Source organism: Myxocyprinus asiaticus, chromosome 46, assembly GCF_019703515.2.
Source record: "Myxocyprinus asiaticus isolate MX2 ecotype Aquarium Trade chromosome 46, UBuf_Myxa_2, whole genome shotgun sequence".
In the NCBI taxonomy this organism is placed as follows: Eukaryota; Metazoa; Chordata; class Actinopteri; order Cypriniformes; family Catostomidae; genus Myxocyprinus; species Myxocyprinus asiaticus.
This window is the reverse complement of record NC_059389.1, coordinates 757,501-780,000: the sequence shown is the minus strand read 5'-3', so window position 1 is coordinate 780,000 and position 22,500 is coordinate 757,501. Positions and strand designations below refer to the sequence as shown.

The 22,500-nt window shown below is 36.5% G+C and overlaps 1 protein-coding gene across 1 annotated transcript in view; it reads left to right on the top strand.

Annotated features, from left to right (window-relative positions):
- prickle1a (prickle homolog 1a) overlaps positions 1 to 22,500 on the top strand; it is a 41,497-nt gene that overhangs the window by 520 nt on the left and 18,477 nt on the right. The gene's annotated exons all lie outside the window — the stretch shown is intronic.

Genomic DNA, 22,500 nt, shown 5'->3' with positions numbered 1-22,500 from the left:
GACATTATTTAATCACCCTCGTGCCGTTCCAAACCTGCATGCTATCATGTTTTCCGCGGAACGCTAAAGGTGGAATGCACCATTTTTTCATACAAAAGCACCATTAAAATGTCATAAAATTACTCCATATGGCTCATGTGCTATATTCCAAGTCTTCTGAAGTCATACGATAGCTTTGTGTGGTGAACAGACCAATCGTTACATGGAAAACTGCTGTGAAAAGATTGAAAACGAAATCTGTTTTTGAGTTCCACAGAAAACATAACAAAAAACATATTCCTTTAATCTCTCTGCTTCACTTTGGCAACCATACTGTGAGCCGGAAGGGAAGTTGAAGTCAGATTTACTGCGCTACAGCGTTTATCTTCTCTGACAGCCGTCTGTTTGCCTTGATGCCAACTGGCAGCATTTGGGCTCCACAGGGGACTCGGTCTCCATATGGAGATGTGTTCACCTACAAGAGGCTTTAAGAGACAGATTCTGTCCACACCTCATTGAACTTCTCATTGAATTGAGAAGACGCCTGAAGACCTCTTCGTTCTTACACTTCTGTGGTGTTTCAGTGAAAGTATTGATGCTTCCTGCAGCTGTCGGATAATAATCTTTTTATTGGGTTTTATTGTTAAGGGGAAAAGTATATTTCAGATGTGTATTTCACTGTAAAATGTAAATAGTGATTATAAGAAACTTGGAGAAATAGAGATTTTTCTTTGGCAGTGGCGCTCTCTAGTGGTGGTGTGAGTCACTGCATGCAGACAGTTCTGTAGTGTAAATGTACAGTGGAGTGATGTTTTTAATGAACTTACTAAATTAAAAACATAAATAAACACAGTGTTTAGTGTATTGAAGCCCTTAATGTGTTTAAACTACTTTAGCCTAATTATGGTGGCTTTTATTGTTCAGACTTTGTTAAAGGTGTTGCCAAAATTTCACACTGTAACTCCTCCTAGAGCTTTCAAGCTACATCCACCAAATTTGGTACAGACCTTCAGATTGTTCTGTCTTAGTGTGTTATGTATTTTCTAACTGATCTGACTTTTTGGTTTCTTGTATCTGACCTTCAAAGTGGCCAAAAATACCATAGAGCTATGTTGACCTACCTTTTCTGTTGGCAGGGGCGTAGGTATGATCTGAAAACTGGGGGGGGGGGCACATTCTATATCAGATCAGCCTCTCTTCACAATACAGCTTTTTTTTTTTTGTAATATATGTTTTATGTTTTTAAGAATATTTGAACGATATCCAGCATATTAACTGAACTTTTAAGAAACATCAGCATTTTTTATGATTGAATTTCAATAATTAGAACTAAAATGTAGAAACCATGTATGAATTTTCATATTCAAAAGAGTTATCATATCATTTAATGACTGTCAAACATTTCAAAAATGGGTCCAGTCAGCTAGAACCAAAGAATCAAAGCATAAAAAATATTATTTATTGATTTATTGTTCTAAGATAGATATGCCACAAATATCATCATTACCAATAATCTAAATTCAATATAATAGCAAAGAAAAAATAAAAAGGAAAAGTCCCAAAATAATATAATTGTTTAGGTGTATACTATTAGATTATTGTTTTAGGTACATGGCATATTGTCAAAAGTCCTGTTGGGCTCATTAATATTAATCATGTTGTCTGCGTTCAACTGAACTGATTTGCCGAATCAAAACAGGGACTGTGACATGTGAGCGCTAGCCAATGGGATCAGCGCTTTTAAGTTAGTCCCGCCCACTGCCGAAGCAACCAGCTGAGTCTTAAAAGCTTCGTTTTAGGTGAACGGCTGCAATTTGTTCCTTTGCACTACAATTAAGCAAAATAAAACATATTAAATATAATTGGGTCAGTGATGTGACACTAATTTTTTTCTAATTATTCAAAAATACATTACAAATGTAATTTACACTATACATTTACTTGAATGCACCTCTTCTATGATGAACATGTTTTCAATTACCGAGTTCAAAGTCATTTGGATATTTTTACTTAAAGTCAAAACTGTCATGTGGTGCAACCGTCCGGAGACAGAAGAAAAATTCAAAGTCTCATTAAAAGATGAAATTCTTGAAAAATGTTGGCATGAGTTAATAATCTTTTATTATTATTTTTTTTTCAATGTAGTGAAACGATTTTATTTTCAAATATGATTAATATTTGTAAAAACTTTTGTGCATCAAATCAAAGTCATGTGGTGTGACCAACATGTAGGTAGAAATGTTGTTGTCATGTGACAAAAAAACGAATAATGATTTTGATCATTAAATATCAATATTTTGACATTTTAATGAAAAGGCACATTTGGTTCAGGTCATTTGGTGCAACCATGAGAAAATGCATGAAATTTGTAAAAATATATTTCTCACTTTGAAACATGTTTGAAAACTATTTTAAAATGAATGATGAAGTTGCGTTCACTCTCATGTATTCAAGGTGTAAGGAAACTATTTTAATATCTTTTAATTGATGGTTACACCACATGACATTTTTAAAGTCATTAAATACATATACATATTTATACATTTTTTTTTTATTTTTATTTTTTTTTTCAAAATGCTATAAATGTTTTTCAAACAATTTGTAAAAACAACATGAACTCAAAGATACAGGTCTACGAACTTGACACTTAATTATTATCACCTCAGACAAGCTTATTTGTCAATGACCCAATTATTATATCAAAAAGTGGGTGGGATGAATTTAGTTATTTCTAAAGGTTAGTGGGACATATCCCCCTCAGTTATAATGGTTCCAACGCCCCTGCTGTTGGACCTAAAACCTTACAAACTAAACGCTCAGACAAAGCTTTGCCAATCAAGCATCACAGTTTGTCTTGATTAAAATGTATTTGTCTAGTTTTGTTTGATTTTATTTGTCCTGGACTATCCTTTAGAAGGTCCGTTCAATGTTGGAGTGTGTTTATAAGACAATTAAGGAACCTTGCATCAAAATGTAAGCCGATATTTAAAGCATAGATTTGAGAATATTTCACTGTAAGATTGTAGGACTGATTCACTGTAAATGATGATTTTGCCTTTTAGTTATCATAACTTAAAATGTAGAGTTGGAATAATTGCCCTGGATTGATCTTGTTGAGATAACTAAATTATCCATGTTTTTGTCGGCTTAACTTCTGATAAGTTACTGAATTTAGGAAAGCTTTTCAGTTGAAATAAAACACTAAATGTCAAGAGAACTACGCAGATCACTCTCACGTATTCAGACTCTCAGCATGCACTACGGCATGAATAAATTATGCAAATTGCAGTGTTACTGTCTTTCCATTTTAGCCCTGTTTGTTGCTCTTATTTATCAGTCATGTAGCAATAATTCAAAGCTCACCTTTTACTCAATGATGTGTTGATTGTCACCATCATTGTGATGTGTGTGTAAAGTGTTGAAGCCCATGTGTGACTCCAAGACAAGTTTAAATATTATAGAGGGATCAGATGTTGGTCTCTGGCCATTTACCATCAAATGTCAGTTTATTTGACCCCTAACTACTAATATGGTTATCAGTAATATTAAATGTTAATGGAAGTAACTGAACTTCTTTCTATATTCAGTTTGAATTGAGTCATGAATAAAGTTGATTGAACACCTTTTGTGTTTGCGGTCAAAAATGACCGGCCCACTAAGATTGTTAATAAATCTCTCATATTGCATATATTATCCCAAGATATTACATTAGATCTTTTTATCAACTTTTTAAGTTTAAAAAATAAATGAAAACAAATATTGATAGAGGGATTCATTAAACTGAGCTCATACAGGGCTAATCGGGGGCACTCCCTGTGGAGAAAAAGAATTAAATAAATAATAATAATTACATAATAAATGAATAACCACTTGCTTGATCTAAACAACACAGGTGTCATTTTAAAGCTTAGAATCTGGACTTTACAATGCATATAGCTGATCCTACCAATTCTTAAATAATGCTTTTTAATTTGCTGACAAATTAGAACTGTTTTATTCTCATCATTTGCAAATTTGTTATGTCAACAATTATATTCAGAGTTGGTAAAACCATAAAAAAGATGAGATCTCAATTAGTAAAATGCAGTGATTAAATGTGTTTCACTCAGAGGTTAAACTACAGTGAGTTTTAGTGTATGAAATTCCCACAGACACTTAAATATAATAAACAGTTTATTTACATCATGTTTTTTCTTATTACTTCCTAAACATACATATAACATAGACAATGACATATCGTAACTTACAGCAGACTATCCTGATTCAAACGAGCCCAAATATAACATATGATATGTAGATCTTGAAATACCTCAAATTCAAATGTACATGGAAAGACAATACACAAAAGGATGCTCAACACCATTGTGTGTGTGTGTATGTGAGTGTGCACGTGTAAGTGAGTGTGCACGTGCATGTGTATGTGTGCGTGTATGTGCGTGCGTGCGTATGTGTAAGTCTATATATGTGCGCGTGTGTGTGTTTGTATGTTTGTGTTGTGTTTGTGAGTGTGTGTGCTAGTGTGTGTGTGCTAGTGTGTGTGTGTGAGTGTGTGTTGTGTGTGTGTGTGTGTGTGTGTGTGTGTGTGTGAGTCTATATATGTGTGCTAGTGTGTGTGTGAGAGTCTGTGTGTGTGTGTGAGTCTATATATGTGTGAGTCTATACATGTGTGTCTATATATGTGTGTGAGTGTGTGTGTGTGTGTGTGTGTGTGTGTATGTGTGTGTGTGTGTGTGAGTCTATATATGTGTGCTAGTGTGTGTGCTAGTGTGTGTGTGAGATGTGTGTGTGTGTGTGTGAGTCTATATATGTGTATGTCTATATATATATATGTGTGTGTGTGTGTGTGTGTGTGTGAGAGAGAGAGTCTATATATGTGTGTGTGTGCTAGTGTGTGTGAGAGAGTCTCTATGTGTGTGTGAGTGTACTGTATGTGTGTACAAACACACATCCACATATGTGTTCATCTAAAGGACTGTGATGCTCCTGAACACTTCATATTTCTGTATTTTTTAGTCTAATCCGATCATTTCCAATGGCCGGTCATTTTTGACCGGGGACACAACAGGTGTAACAAAGTGAAATAAAACCAATAAAATGTAAAGAAAATGGTCCGAAGTTGTTTGTATTTTCAGATACCATATGTGAACAAAATCAATGAATTTTATTCCAGTTGGATCAAGTAAAATTACCAGAATACAACATAAGGGTTAAAGCACCAATATAGATAGTTTTCTTAAGAACTAGAGGATAAAAAGTTCTTTGAGAAAGGTTCTTCTGTGACATCAGGCTAAAACTCTTATTTGTTTATTCTCTCTTAGTCCATCCTGATTCAGCTTCCATTATGAGCATCTATAATACAATACATGGCCAAAAGTTTGTGGACAGCCACTTCTAACTATCAGGTTTGTCTATTTACTCATTTCTGTGGGGACAAATCTTACTGTAATTACATGTTCTACTAACACACGAGTGTTTTGGTGTCCACATACCTTTGACCATCTTGATACTGTCTGTTTTTCAACCGCAGCGTTTACATGTCAGCATTCTGCTACTTTCCCTCACATACAAGCATATTAATGTGTATCTGAGTTGTTACAACGCGTCTGCTCTCAAAAGTAAACAGATGTAGTGTGTTAGCGGCGCGTGTTTGTGGCAGTCTGCCATAAGAATCAAGCGTTAAGCCCTCATGTTAGTTTGTGTACATCTGTGTGTTGATTTAATGCCACGCACACAGAGAAACGCTTGTGTTGAACTGAACGAATCATAGTTCACCATTCATGTTCAACACTTCAATCCAAAACACTCTTGACAGGCTTGCATAGAGCCGCAGAGAGATGCTAAACTTGTGAAGTATGAATAACGGCGTCTTTCATAGCGAGGCGCGAAACAGTTGGAAAGTCATGTTGGAATTATGTTATTTTGATTGATCCAGTTTCAGTTCAAGACCAACTTAAATTCAACATGAAATTAAAATGGACTCTAATAATATTATTTTTTGTATTTATTTTTTTCGGATTATCTCCCCAGTTTGGAATGCCCAATTCCCAATGCACTCTAAGTCCTCGTGGTGGTGTAGTGACTCTCCTCAATCCGGGTGGCGGAGGACGAGTTGCCTCCGCGTCTGAGACAGTCAATCCGCGCATCTTATCATGTGACTTGTTGAGCGCGTTACCACAGAGACGTAGCACGTGTGGGGGCTTCACGCTATTCTCCACGGCATCCACGCACAACTTGCCACGCACCCCACCGAGAGTGAGAACCACATTATAGTGACCACGAGGAGGTTACCCCATGTGACTCTACCCTCCCTAGCAACCGGGCCAATTTGGTTGCTTAGGAGACCTGACTGGAGTCACTCAGCACTAACATTCTTAATACATGTTCTTGGTCTTATCGTGCACGATTCATCAGTGCACATTATTAAGTAAAATTGGGTTGAGAACGACGTTTCATTTTGACTTTATTCAAACAGCAATAAAAACAAAAACCAGCACACATATCTGATATTTCTAGTTGTTGTCATTGACTAAGTAAATGTGTAATTAGCTGGGAGATTCTTAAATAAATATTCAGAAATATTCAATACAAGTTACGCTCAATTGACAGCATTTGTGGCATAATGTTGATTACCACAAAAAATTAATTTCGACCCATCCCTCTTTTTCTTTAAAAAAAAGCACAAATGTGTGTTCCAGTGTGACACTTACGATGGAAGTCAATGAGGGCAATTTCTGGAGGTTTAAAGTCAGAAATGTGAAGCTTATAATTTTATAAAAGCACTTACATTAATTCTGTTACAACTCATGTATTATTTGAGCTGTAAAGTTGTTTAAATTGTTATTTATCATGGCAATGAAGATGTAAAATTGTCTGTAACTTTACACAGATGCGTTACACAGATGGTTTTATCACAAAAACACACATATTGTTTATGTCTTGTGTCTATACTTTTGAAACAGTGAGTATTTTAATGTTTACAGATTATTGACCCCATTGACTTCCATTGTAAGTGTCTCACTGGAACACACATTTGTGCTTTTATAAAAGAAATGGAGGGACAAGTTGAAATTCATTTTTGTGGTAATTAGTGCTGGGCGATAAAACGATATCTCTATTTATCACGATAACAAAATCCACAATATCGATGATAAGCTTTTGAGTAATTTTGGATGTTTAGCCTGTGTTCTACATCTAGACAATCAGGTGCGTGTCGCTAACAACACAAGCATTTTGGCTTTCTCAGACTGTATGAAGTTGCTAATGATTACACTACGGCGGTCACTGTGGTCCTGGTCCGGGTCAGCACCCTGGATTGATTCCACCCGGACTGCAAGACATCATGACGATGGTTGCGTTCTCTCATCGTCTCTAGTGAGCCTCGCAACAAAACAAAAGATCTGATCTTTCCGTGCTGTATTCTCGAATATTTTTCTCTAGCACCGAACACGCTTCATTTATGCCCTGTCCCGCTCTGCACTCGTTGTGAGTAGACATGAGGAATATACAAGTAATTTTAATGTAAAAATTATATGCTTCAAATATGCTCATTATGCTTCAAAACGAACAGATGGTCTTATAACATTCATATCCAATTGCACTTGATTGATAAACTGTATATAGTATTTTAATATTTTGGTAGAACATCCCTCAGACACCACTGCTCCGGCTGTCTCTGGACCCCCAATGCAGTTTTGACTGTTTAGGATTTATTTGTATTTTTTTCTGGCAACTTAAAATGTGCAAATGTGGATGTGTGTCGTGATAAATATCAGTATCAGTATAAAAATAAATTTTGGCCCGATCGCCCAGCCCTAGTGGTAATCAACATAATGCCACAAATGCTGTTGAGCTTAACTTTAAGGATTACTTGGGAATAAGGTGTCTTATTTGACTTCAGGCTTCATTACTGTCTCAGTGAGTGTTTTTTAAGGAACAGTATGCACTATACAGTGCAGTATTCATCATGTAGTGAGCTAGTATTCCAGAGAGACAGCCGGTGGAGATCAAAGAGCAGGAGTTTGTTTGGAATGCTCAAACTGTCTTCCTGTTGAAGACTGAAAGAAAACACTAGAACAGCAGAAAACCAGATGAACACACACACACACACACACAGGTATATATATATATATATATATATATATCTCCAAAAAGTAAGATCTTTGTCCCCATGTGCACTTGCAAACTGTAGTCTGGATTTTTTATTTTGGTTTTGGAGCAGTGGCTTCTTCCTTGCTGAGCAGCCTTTCAGGTTATGTCGATATAGGGCTCATTTTACTGTGGATATAGATACTCGTCTACCTGTTTCCTCCAGCATCTTCACAAGGTCCTTTGCTGTTGTTTTGGGATTGATTTGCACTTTTCACACCAAACTACATTCATTTTTAGGAGACAGAATGCATTTCCTTCCTGAGCGGTATGATGGCTGTGTGGTCTCATGGTGTTTACAGATGAATGTGGTACCTTCAGGCATTTTGACATTGCTCCCAATGATGAACCAGACTTGTGGAGGTCCACAATTGTTTTTCTGAGGTCTTGGCTGATTTCTTTTGATTTGATCATGATGTCAAGCAAAGAGGCACTGAATTTGAAGGTAGGCCTTAAAATACATCCACAGGTACACCTCCAATTCAGTACACCTCCTATCAGAAGCTAATTGGCTAATTGTCTAAAGGCTTGACATGATTTTCTGGAATTTTCCAAGCTGCTTAAAGGCACAGTTAACTTAGTGTGTGTAAACTTCTGACCCACTGGAATTGTGATATAGTCAATTAAAAGTGAAACAATCTGTCTGTAAACAATTGTTGGAAAAATTACTCATGTCATGCACAAAGTAGATGTCCTAAACGACTTGTCAAAACTATAGTTTGCTAATATGAAATCTGTGGAGTGGTTAAAAAATGAGTTTTAATGTATGTAAACTTCTGACTTCAACTGTACATATAAATAGCAAATCCAGAGAAACTGATAATTTTGCAGTGGTCTCTTAATTTTTTCCAGAGCTGTATATGTGTGTGTATATGTATGTGTGTGTATATGTGTATATATATATATATATATATATATATATATTAGGGGTGTAATGGTTCAAATTTCTAACGGTTCGGTTTGTATCACAGCTTCGGTACAGTTCAGTATTTTCTATGTTCAGAAATATACATATATATTACTGCCAAATCCAAAGAATACTCTATTTGGTAACAAACACTTCAACAGGTTTGCCCTTAATGAAAATCATTGTTTTACAGTAAACATAGTTTATCTATGGTATTTGTAGTAAAATCATAGTAACCACAAAATCAACATGGTTACTGTCATGGTTACAAATTACAATATATAGTAAAATCATGGTTACTATATGGAAACTACAGTATTACTGTTGTAAAATCATGTTTAATTGTATCAAAACAATGATTTCTGCTTGGAAAACCATGGTGACAGCAGTCATGGGTACTACAATATTACTATTGGTCAATTTTTGTCAGGGTCCTTAACTAAAAAACTATTTTCTCTAATTACAACAACAATTACTTTTATTCGCTTTCACACAAATCATGAGTAAATCGGAAGATTTTCAGTTCATAAAAACTTACTTTTCGCTGTGTTCCTCACACAATGCTATCTCATGACATCTAAACACTTTTACTATAGCGCATGACTCATTTTAGCATTTAACTACATTTACGAGCTTGTTCAAGTGTGGTCAGATTGTGCGGTAGCTCGACTGATAGAACATTGCACTTGTGATGTAAAGGAGCGGGGTATGAGTCCTGAAGAGCACACGAGTCCACACGTGAGCCAAAAGTGTCATAGAAGCACCACAAAATGACTTCAATTGTGTTTTTCTTCTCACGTTTGCTTTTTCTGACACTATCGGTTAGGTTTAGGTTTAAGGTTTAGGGTAGGGAGGTCGGTTTTGTTGATTTAAAACTCAATAGAGCATTAACCTTAAAAACCTCATCTGTTTAAGAGAATATTTAACTCGCTTTTAGCGCCACACAGTGGACATTTCACCTCAGAACTGCTGCGATACGTGTAAAGAACCGCTTAATATCAATTTGCAAAAATGTCGCCACAGTCATGTAATTTTTATGAGATCAGGCTGTGCGCCACAATGCAACATGCATTTAGCCTAGTTGATGTACACACTATTTGTTTTGCTTCAAAGTCACTTATTTTCAATTGTTTGAGAAATATCATAGATTATTAAATATAATGTTCCCGTTCATGTTCTTTCTGCATTTATTTGCACTTAAAATTGGATCTCAAGGTTAGGGATGGCTGACCTTTAGGGTCATTTAAGTAGACAGAGACTCCAACAGTATTCACAGGGCATAAGAAGGCTGGTAAAACACAATGAAACCCATTTCTAAAGACCCACTGTGAAACCACAGGTCAAAGGTCATCATCGGCTGGCCCACCTCTGTACCTCGTAACCAATGCCATGGTCATTCGATGTGTCTGTACGGGTGGATGCCGCTTTGATCAAATTTATTATGTGGTCCATTAATAAGGCAGACAGTGTTTTTAGGGGGGATTATGGGTAATTTAACCTCATACCTGCAGACAACATCTGTATATGAGTTCATAAGAACCCTCATCAGAGATCTGAGAGAGAATTTGGGAGGTTCCAGGCGAAGGCTGTAATTCAGGGCCCTCGTTCTGCTCTTTATTTTGACTTTACTGTTTCCTCTAATGACTTTAATTGGGCCCAATTAACTGCAGCATCAAGCATGTGGTTAAATACTGCTCGAGCATGTGCTTCATTAACTGCTTATAAACGCTGTGACAGAGCAACTTATCCTGGAAGAGGTTTGGAGAGGATTGTGTTTTTTGATGCTTGACTCTTGAGTTTGTGGTAGATATTACTCATGTGTGGGTGTTTCAGTCAGTTTAAAGTGTACGTTACACTCCTGTATGGGTGAATCTTATGAAAACATGTCCAGATAACATTTACCATGAAAACAAGAAAAAAATAAAAGAAATGTCAAGAAATTATATTGTGAATAAAGAGAATTAAGCCTGTTTTTGCATAGCGAATTTTTTTAATATGAAAAATTTAGCACATTTTATCCTGACTTCTATTATTGTAATGCGTTTAAACTATTTACTTTAGAATTTTGTTGTAATTCTCATTACTCTCAATGCTGATTCTCATTAGATTCTCTTTACTGTAAAACAGTAATTTTACTGTAATAATGTAAAATAAATGATTTTGTTTATGTTGTGTTCACAATTTAAGTATTATATCATTATTTATTCACATAACAATAATTAGAATTTGGGGGGGGGATATATATACATATATTACACATAAACACGCACACACACACACACACACACACCGATCAGCCACAACATTAAAACCACCTGCCTAATATTGTGTAGGTCCCCGTCGTGCTGCCAAAAGAGCGCCAACCCGCATCACAGAATAGCATTCTGAGATGATATTCTTCTCATCACAGTTGTACAGTGCGGTTATCTGAGTTACCGTAGACTTTGTCCGTTTGTTGATGTTTTTGGCACCATTCTGAGTAAATTCTAGAGACTGTTGTGTGTGAAAATCCCAGGAAATCAGCAGTTACAGAAATACTCAAACCAGCCCGTCTGGCACCAACAATCATGCCACAATCCAAATCACTGAGATCACATTTTTTCCCAATTCTGATGGCTGATGTGAACATTAACTGAAGCTCCTGACCCGTATCTGCATTATTTTATGCATTGCACTGCTGCCACACAATTGGCTGATTAGATAATCGCATGGATGATTGTTGGTGCCAGATGGGCTGGTTTGAGTACTTCTGTAACGTACAAAACTATGAATTGTGATGAATAATTGTAACAAATGTAAATAATATTTATGGTCATATAATTAGGCTTTAATTTCTTATGTATATGTATATGTATATGTTTTTCTCTACATATAAAATTTATTTTGATTAGTGCCGTCAGTCGATTAAAATTTTTGATCGTGATTAATTGCATAATTTTTTTGTGGACAATCGTGATTAATCGCAGATTTTGAAAGTGCTGAATTTTGACACTATATATACTTCTTTTCTTATCAAAATGCATTTATTTCCATCTTAGGAAAGAAAACAAAACAATATATAACAATATAATGCTTTATTAGCATTTTTCAAACAAAGTCTTCCGCAGTATAAAGATAGAAATGCTCTAAAATATCACCAATTTAAGTAACATTAAACGTTTCCCAAAGTGTAAGTGGGAGTTTGATTAATTGAAAGAACTAGTCTCTACATATGGTGCATATGCATGTTCATATTCTCATCCTACACAATATTAATCTGTCAGACTGTGACTATCCGCTTTGTTTCAGCAGTCGTGAAGCTGCGTTCATGATTCACGTCAGAGAGTCAACGCCAGCGTCATTCTGCGTTTTGGTGATAGTTAAGATTTGACGTACTTCTGTGGTAATTAAAACGTGCCTTACATAGTCTGAATAATACTTGATTTCTATCGCAAGTCCCATCTGTGCTTGTTTTGTCCATTAAATAGCGCTAAGAGCTCCTTTATCCATCATTTTATCACTGACAGGGAAGTGCTGTCATATTTACTGAGATAACAACCTCTGCAGCTCTATCATAGGAGAGAGGGTCTATCATAATCGCATGCATTAATTCTGACAGCTCTAATTTTTATGAATATTTGCAACAATGTAAAAAATATAATTAGTCCTATAATTAGGCTTTAATTTCTTATATGTACATGTCCAGATCATTTCACCTCATAATAAAATAAATAAATAAGAGATTATTTACTTTATAGGGTTTGTACATCTTTAAAAAATGTTTCAAATAATGTGTGTTTATTCATGAAAGTGACTTTACAATTAAGAGAAAATCAGATCTGTAATTTGTAATAAACATCATGGCTTTAAAAGATGAAGCAATTGTTGAATTGTCTCGGAAGTTACTTTTTCTTTGTTCTGTAAGTAAACCGTTACATTGTCACTAAACTGTCAACACAAAACCCCACTCGACCTTGTTGCCCTCCATGTGTGTGTGTGTGTGTGTGTGTGTGTAGACGGCCACGTGGTCATTGTGATGTTATAGTCGCCCTCTATAAAGCAGCTTCCTGCCTTTAACACCCCAGAGTGCTGCTCTGTCAAACCCTCTTTGTTCATGCTGAGCTTTTCTCTTAATGACTGACAGAGAGGGTCAATGACACAGTTAGATATGATGTCTATAGTCTAGAGTTCAGTTAGAGCACATTCACCCTAATTAAAACACAAATGATGCTGTTTGAGGGGAAGTTGTTACACTGAGAATCCAGTCTGTTTCATTAGCTTTATGTTTGCTGATGAATATGAGCAACTGTCAAATAGAAAAGGAAAGTTTGTCAAGCTAAACTTTGATGTTGGCTTGTCTGGGGTAGGGTTGCGTGGTATAGCGCTACTAACGAAATATCGTGTTACCAAAAAATTTAAAATGGTACGATATAATCTTGTTGTTAATTTCGGTACCATATTAAAATATGCAGCCTCTATATGACCAAACAGCAGAAGGATGTCATTTAATGAAATAATATACAGTCACATGCGCTCCACCCCACAGTATGAATAAGAGGCGCCTCTCTGCCTTGTCATCATCTTCACACACACACACACACACACACACACACACACACACACACACACACACACACACAGGCACACACACGAACACAGACGCAACACACAATACTAATGCTTGATTTTCATGCAGTGTGTCCATTAGTATCCATCTGCAGAGCCACAGATCAGTGTGTTGAGTGTGTAAACGGCTGTGAACTCTATAATGAACTCTTTCTCCATTGCAGTCACAGGAAGCTTGATATAATGAACCCTTCACAAACAGGAAGAACTTCAAAGATCTTTCAAAATAAAAGTCCCGCTGAAATGAGAGCTCTATTCAACTGATTGCGTGAAATTGAAGATATTACGACAGAAAAATATTACTACTGTATAAAAGTGTAATATTAAACGCAGTCGCAATAATACTCATAGTAACAATAATATTATAATAAATGGTTATATTATTAGTATTATTATCTGTAAGCAATATCACATAAGCTAGTGTACCGAATATCAGCATGTTGTGATTCAGCCATGGCAGCCTTTTGCCTCAGGTAATCAGATTGTTTTCATTAAAGAGCACCTATTATGGTTTTTCAAATATTATCTTTATGTAGTGTGTTATATAGCTGTTTGTGAATGTAAAAAGTCTGCAAAGTTTTAAAAATCAAAGTGCATGAAATATGGAGTGATTGACACCCAAAAGAAAGAACCGATTCTGAACACCTGAAACGAGTCGTTAGTAATTCCAGACTTACTTCCTGTACTAACCTATGTAATTTGGTAACAAAAAACCCGCCTCTGGTCTGTATACGTGTACAGCCAGTGCAGGCTGTTAGCCTCTGCTAACCAGCTAACTCACGTTATTGTCAAACTACATATAAACTTACCACAGAGAAACGTCCTGTTCCCGTCGCGATGGTGGTTCGGGTTGATCCTCCGGTGGATCACTGTCGGACTCGGGCTCAAATTGGTAAGGTAAAACAGACATTTTTTCAGACGGAGCTGAAACTCGGATATGGTAGTAGGCGTTTCCTTTCTGACATGCGCTGTAAGCGGTAAACCAATCACAACAGACTGGGACATCTGACCAATCAGAGCAGAGTAGGCTCTCTGAAAGGAGGAGTTTAGAATGAATCCTTTAGAACAAATCATTGAACGAGTCGTTTTGGACACTGGGGAAAAAAGGTAAATCTGCAATTTAAATTATGAGCAAATTAAAGTGTTTTTTTGACCTTGGATGCATGTAAATCTATTGTATGAGACCTTTAAAACAAAATTGGGCATGTTTAAAGATCATAATAGATGCACTTTAAATGTTTTCATTAATAATGTAAAGCTCTGTTGTGCATCTTTTTAGTTTTTTTACCAGATATAACATATATATATTATTGTTAAAATATTAGTGGCACCATATTGTTGAAAAGTCTTATCTGAAAACTTGGAAAACTTTAGGATCTAGACAGTGTAAAACATTAAGGTAGATCACACAAAACAGTTACTTGAAAATACCTCTACTATGATGAACATGTTTTCAGATTTTTAGGTCAAAGTCATTTTGATATTTTTATTTTATTTTTCAGTTTCTAGAGCTTAAAGTCAAAATGTCTAAATGGTGTAACCATCCAGAGGCATTTAAAGTCTCATTAAAAGCTAAAATTCTTGACAAAATAAATGTTGGCACCAGTAGTTTGGAATAACTTTTATCATTATATCTTAAAAACAACAGACAGTGGAACAATTTTGTTTTCAAATATTATTAATATGTCTAAAGGAAAATTTTAACTAAAACAAATCTGAATGTTTATTTTAAAAAAATCATAATAATTATCTTAAAATATGTCTGAACTTTTTTTAATTAATGTTTATATTGTATACACTCATGTCACTTTAATTTGATAACTGTTATACATACATCCTCAATGTTGAACACGTTAGCGGATGCATGTGTCAGTGGCGTAATGCTCATTTTTTTGGTCCAGATCTATTAAAGCAGACCTATTATGCCCCTTTTTACAAGATGTAATATAAGTCTCAGGTGTCCCCAGAATGTGTCTGTGAAGTTTCAGCTCAAAATACCCCACGGATCATTTATTATACCATGTTGTAAATGCCTCTTTTTGGGTGGAATCAAAAACACGCTGTTTTCATGTGTGTCTCTTTAAATGCAAATGAGCTGCTGCTCCCCGCCCCCTTTCTGGAAGAGGGCTGTGCCTTTACAGCTCCTGCTTCGGATACTATAGCAACAACAAATCAGAGCCAATATGATTGACACCGTAAATACCGGAGTGTTTTTCAGACATTTAGCAATGATGGATGAGCAACACAAAAATATACGGTAATGACGTTAGCTATGCGCTATAACGAGACGTGACATTTTAGGGGGTTGTCTTGCATCATGCGATTTGCAAACATTCACAAAATATAAAGTGTGATACTTACTTAAGCTGGAACACGAACAGTTGGTACTGATCCGTGCTTGAGAGTCAAATATTTAGAAAATCCTGCTTTATATTGATCATTCACAAAGCAGTCCGGTGTAAAATGATCTGCACAAACATACACGAATTTATGTTTTGGGGCACATTTGCTTCAAAAACAAAACATTGGCTCTGATGCTGGGAGTACATGAAGACTCTTATGTTCACTTTTACAGCCTACAACAGAACACGTATGACTCTTACGAATCTGAGACATTATACTTCTCAATGTAGCTGCTCCAGCGCGGACAAAAATGGCGGACTGTGTGTCGATCACTCAGGGAAGGATCTATAATAATAGGGTGGAGTCCATCACCAGTTGTGGGCGTGGCCTGCTCTAAAGTGACGTCACTTTAGAGCGGATACCAAAACCAGTCATTCTGAGACACTGTTTTTGATTAATAGAAATATAAGATAGAGGAGTGGGTGGACTTTTAACATTGTAGGGTGGTTGTGTACACACTGCTGACTCACATTTATGTTCAAACACCATGTAAAAGTGAAGTTTGCATAATAGGTCCCCTCTAAGTTCTTAAAAAATCCAGTTCACACAAACAATTACTTGAATACACCTCTACTTTGATGAGCATGTTTTCACCTTGAGTTCAAAGTCATTTTGATGTTTTTTCTGGGGCTTAAAGTAAAAAATTACTAAACAGTTACAAAAATATATAAATAAAATAAGCCTCATTAAAAGCTGAAATTCTTCAGAAATGTTGGCATAAGTAGTTTGGAATCGTTTTTTATTATTATTATTTATTTTAAAAAGCAATCATTTTCTTTTAAAATAGCAATATTTGAAAACTTCTGTGCATCTAATCGAATTCAGGTGGTGTAACTAACATGCGAGTAGCCTTTTCGTTTTTCATGTAACCCCTTTATACAGCATTTTATCCTACATTTTTATAAAAAGGCACATATTGTTCAGGTTATTTGGAATAAGCATAAGAAAACTTACTGATATTCATCTAAAAAAAAATCACAATATTTAAAAAATAAATAAATAAATAAATAATTACCTTAAAATAAAGAATTATAAAGTTTTGTATTTGAGATGCAGTAAAAGTATTTTAAGACCTTTTACGTGATGGTTGCACCACTTGACATTTTTATTTTTATTATTATTATTTTTTTTTTGAAAATGCTTATATATATATATTTTTTTTTTTTTTTTATTTATTTTTTTTTATTAATTTTTTTTTTTTATTAATTTTTTTTTAAATGATGAAACCAACATGGATACGTAGATTTCATAATAATAATAAAAATCTAGTTTTTATCACTGGATTTTGATTGTCTGCTATGGAAAAACTAAGTCCAATTGGTCAGAAAAGACATTTAAGTCAGAACAGTCTGAAGGTCTGTGCCAAATTTGGTTGATGTGGCTTGAAAATGTTTCAAACTAAGTTTGTACAATACAGTATTTTGGCTAAATTCAACATGAACGAATTGAAAAGGGTTATGTATGTAGGTCTGACCTGCGTTTGTCAGTGATAATCTCTCTAAGTCAATATCAGGCTAGTGAGCGCTTCTGCGTTTGACCTCTTGCTATTCTTTTGAGGTGTAGGATTTGCTTTAACTGGTGGATAACAGCGCTTTATTGTTCTTTATGGCTGTTCCTTTGTTAGGCTTGTGTTCTGATAACGGCCATTGGCAGGTCATTAAAGTCCTGAAATAGCCTCCTTTTATGATAAGGAGTGGACACAACGGAGCTCTATCTGAAACAATAGCTGTTAAATGTCATAAATAGTAGCCAAACTCAGGGCCATTTCACCGGTCTGACCCTTGGCGCTGAACTCCACAGAGCATGCTGGGATATCTCTAGGAAATACATGTCACAAGTTTGGATTAATGCAAAGATTGGAGTGGGTCTGCTCTAGTAATATGGTACCAGGTGGTAATACCATGGTACTGAATGATTACCATATTCATACATCATGGTATTTACATGGTTCCCTAATGTACTTCAAAAACTATTGTTGAATTACCATGGTAAATGTCTAAAAGATCATGATAATACATGCCATGTTAATATTGCAATATCCCTGCTTTCAGCAGAACTCTGATTGTGAAATATTAAGTGGGTTAATCACAGATAAGGTTGTACGATATCTAGTTTAAAACATACACTATATTGCCAAAAGTACTCGCTCATCTGCCTTTAGACGCATATGAAATTAAGTGACATCCCATTCTTAATCCATAGGGTTTAATATGATGTCGGCCCACCCTTTGCAGCTATAACAGCTTCAACTCTTCTGGGAAGGCTTTCCACAAGGTTTAGGAGTGTGTTTATGGGAATTTTTGACCATTCTTCCAGAAGCGCATTTGTGAGGTCAGACACTGATGTTGGACGAGAAGGCCTGGCTCGCAGTCTTCGCTCTAATTCATCCCAAAGGTGCTCTATCGGGTTGAGGTCAGGACTCTGTGCAGGCCAGTCAAGTTCTTCCACACCAAACTCGCTCATCCATGTCTTTATGGACCTTGCTTTGCGCACTGGTGCGCAGTCATGTTGGAACAGGAAGGGGCCATCCCCAAACTGTTCCCACAAAGTTGGGAGCATGGAATTGTCCAAAATCTCTTGGTATGCTGAAGCATTCAGAGTTCCTTTCACTGGAACTAAGGGGCCAAGCCCAGCTCCTGAAAAACAACCCCACACCATAATCCCCCCTCCACCAAACTTCACAGTTGGCACAATGCAGTCAGACAAGTACCGTTCTCCTGGCAACCACCAAACCCAGACTCGTCCATCAGATTGCCAGATGGAGAAGTGTGATTCGTCACTCCAGAGAACACGTCTCCACTGCTCTAGAGTCCAGTGGCGGCGTGCTTTACACCACTGCATCCGACGCTTTGCATTGCACTTGGTGATGTATGGCTTGGATGCAACTGCTCGGCCATGGAAACCCATTCCATGAAGCTCTCTACGCACTGTTCCTGAGCTAATCTGAAGGCCACATGAACTTTGGAGGTCTGTAGCGATTGACTCTGCAGAAAGTTGGCGACCTCTGCGCACTATGCGCCTCAGCATCCGCTGACCCCGCTCCGTCATTTTACGTGGCCTACCACTTCGTGGCTGAGTTGCTGTCATTCCCAATCGCTTCCACTTTGTTATAATACCACTGACAGTTGACTGTGGAATATTTAGTAGCGAGGAAATTTCACGACTGGACTTGTTGCACAGGTGGCATCCTATCACAGTACCACGCTGGAATTCACTGAGATCCTGAGAGCGGCCCATTCTTTCACAAATGTTTGTAGAAGCAGTCTGCATGCCTAGGTGCTTCATTTTATACACCTGTGGCCATGGAAGTGATTGGAACACCTGAATTCAATTATTTGGATGTGTGAGCGAATACTTTTGGCAATATAGTGTATGTCACATTCACAGAAGTGTAATGTTTGTGTCCATCTTAGTTTTATACATTTTTCAAAACCATTTAGAGCATTTTATTGAGAAAAAAAAAAAATATATAATAATTTTATGAATGATTCAATGGCTTTAAAAATGTCAAGTGGTGTAACCATGAAGTAAAGGTATTAAAATACTTTTCTTGCATCTCATATACAAAATGTAGTAATTCATTATTTTTTCAAGTTAATTGTTTTTATCAATATCAGGAATTTTTGAGAGACATACAGTATATCAGTAAGTTTTCTTAGGGTTACTCCAATTGACCCGAACAATATGTGCCTTTTCATAAACATGTGGGCTAAAAATGGTGTATCTGATAATAATAAAACTTCACACACAGTCATGAAGGTCAAAAGGGGTCACATGACAACAGAACGGCTACTCGCGTGTTGGTTACACCACCTGACTTCGATTTGATTGACAAAAGTTTTTCAAATATTTTAAAAGAAAATGATTGCTTTTTAATAATAATAATAATAATAATAATAAAAGATGATTCCAAACTAGTTATGCCAACATTTCCTAAGAATTTCAGCTTTTAATGAGACTTTTATTTTATTTATTTATTTATTTTTGGTACTGTTTTTGGACTCAGCAGTTATTCATTTTGACTTTAATAAAAAAACATCAAAATGACTTTAAACTCAGGAGTTGAAAACATGTTCATCATAGTAGAGGTGTATTCAAGTAATAGTTGTGTGAATTAGATTTTAAATAGCTTTATAGATCCGGACAAAAAAAAGATGAGCATCACGTAATTGGCACGTGCATCCGCCAACATGTTCAACATTGAGGATGTTGGTATAACGGTCTACTAAATGAACACAATCGTCCATGTGATAATTGGCCCACATTAAGTGCCTCAGTTTAGGACTCTGTCAAATATAGATCCGTCCTTTGGGGCCCGAGTCTTAGAAGTCCCCTTGAGAACAATTTAAACTGTGTGACAGAGGAATGTGACTAGCATTGAGCGTTAATGTTGGAGGGTCTTTAATATGAGGTCCCGAGTGTGTCCGGACATGCTGGGTCAAAGCAGGCTTTCTGTTTTACAGCCTGAGAGGTTCGAGCCAGGTGTGAGGTGCTGTTGAATCAGTCTGACCATGAGGGGGCAAGGGATTTACGACGCCACTTGTGCTTAGAAAGGAGCCTAGGTCAGGGATGTGTGACTTGTGTTGTTTTATATCCACAAGAATCCTTGTTCAACCCTGAACTTTGTAACAAGAGCCACAACACTACAACAGCAGTTCCCAGTGTGGCCAGTGCCAGCAGTATATCACGTTGATGGAGTTTTCCATTTTCATTGCTGTCCTGAAAATGAGTCTAGAAGATAGAGTAGTCATCTAAAGGGGCATTTCTCAAGGGTTTCTTCTGGAAACTGTTGGTATTTTTGTACCAGTGACATCATTGGCATCATTTGAGCTTGCTGGGTACAGCGGTTGCTGGCACAGGATTTGGTTCAAATGGTAAAGTTGACACTGAAAAATATCAGGCTCTAGCATCAGATCCAACCTCGTCTTATAGAATCATGTTATTAAACCTCAGTTTATACAATGATTTTTATGTGGCTCGTTGTACGTTTCGCATCAGTTTCCTGGTGAAATGAACACTAGAGGCGTTAAAACAATGACTTTTATTCATTTTCACACAAATCACGAGTAAAACAGCAGCATAAAAAATTTTTCACTGTGTTCCTCACACAATGCTATCTCATGACATCTAAACACGCTCGTTCGAGTGTGATTAAATTGTGTGGCAGCTCGACTGATAGAACGTTGCACTTGTGAAGTAAAGGAGCGGGGTATGAGTCCTGAAGAGCACACGAGTCCACACGTGAGCCCAAAGTGTCGTAGAAGCACCACAAAATGATGTTAATTGTGTTTTTCTTCTCGCATATTAATTGTGCTTTTTCTGACACTCTTGGTTAGGTTTAGGTTTAAGGTTTAGGGTAACGAGGTCGGTTTTGTTGATTTAAAACTCAATAGAGCATTAACCTTTAAAACCCTCATCTGTTTGAGAGAACATTTAACTCGCTTTTAGCGCCACACAGTGGACATTTCACCTCAGAACTGCCGCAATACGCGTTATGAACCGCATAATATAATTTGGCAAAAATGTTGCCACATGTCACATAATCTTCAGGTCATAACCTCTGAATAAAGAACTTCATGCTCCAACATTGTAAAGGGTATACTTTGTTTTTCTGCGTACCGTTCCATCTCCTGCACTTGACCGTAAGGCCGTACGGACATGTTAGATGCATGTACACTATAACTGCATTTTGATGTTCTTTTGATGAAATTATACTTTGGCCAAAGTATAAAAGTATACATTGGTCTCAAGATTATACAAAAGTATACTTTGGTCTCAAGAGCTTACTGAAACCCAGACTATGTAAAAGTGGTTGTTTTAAGGTCTATTTATGAAAGAAAATGTGGTTGAAGGTGTGAATTTAGCTCCAGTTTGAATAAAGAGTGTAAGGGAAAACAAATGTGGCTTTCAGTGGTTTGTCTCTGCTCCAAACACTTTTGCAAATAAGAATCTACTTTAAAAACATTTCATCATTCATTGAGACTCAAGCAATTATTTTACCATCTGCAGTCTGACATGGTAGAACTTCACTGGAATTGTTTAGTAGACGACTCTTTGAGATTGCCTGAAAGGCTTGTTAGTAAGATGGAGGGTTTGTTTATCTTTCGGCAAACCGCTAATTCGAGGCGGTACAAATCCCCTCTTCCTCTTTGTCTCTCCAACACAAAGGGCTGTGGTTTGCACTGGCTCCTGCTGTGTTTGCACCTCTGTGGCCTTGACTGCAACAATGGCGTTGTCCTCCAAAAAAACTCCAAATCCACCAACCCATTACCAGCCTTTTCTTCAAGGCAAAAGTTGAAAAACTCTGTAAGCAGTTGGTTTGGATGTCCTATTTTTGTAGGTTAGATTTTATGTTTTAAGAAAGATGTCTTGGCAAAGAGAAACCAAAATGGATTGAAGGTACAATTGCTGATGTCCTGTTTGGAATGACCTAAGGAGTCTGCATCATAGATCAATTAAGC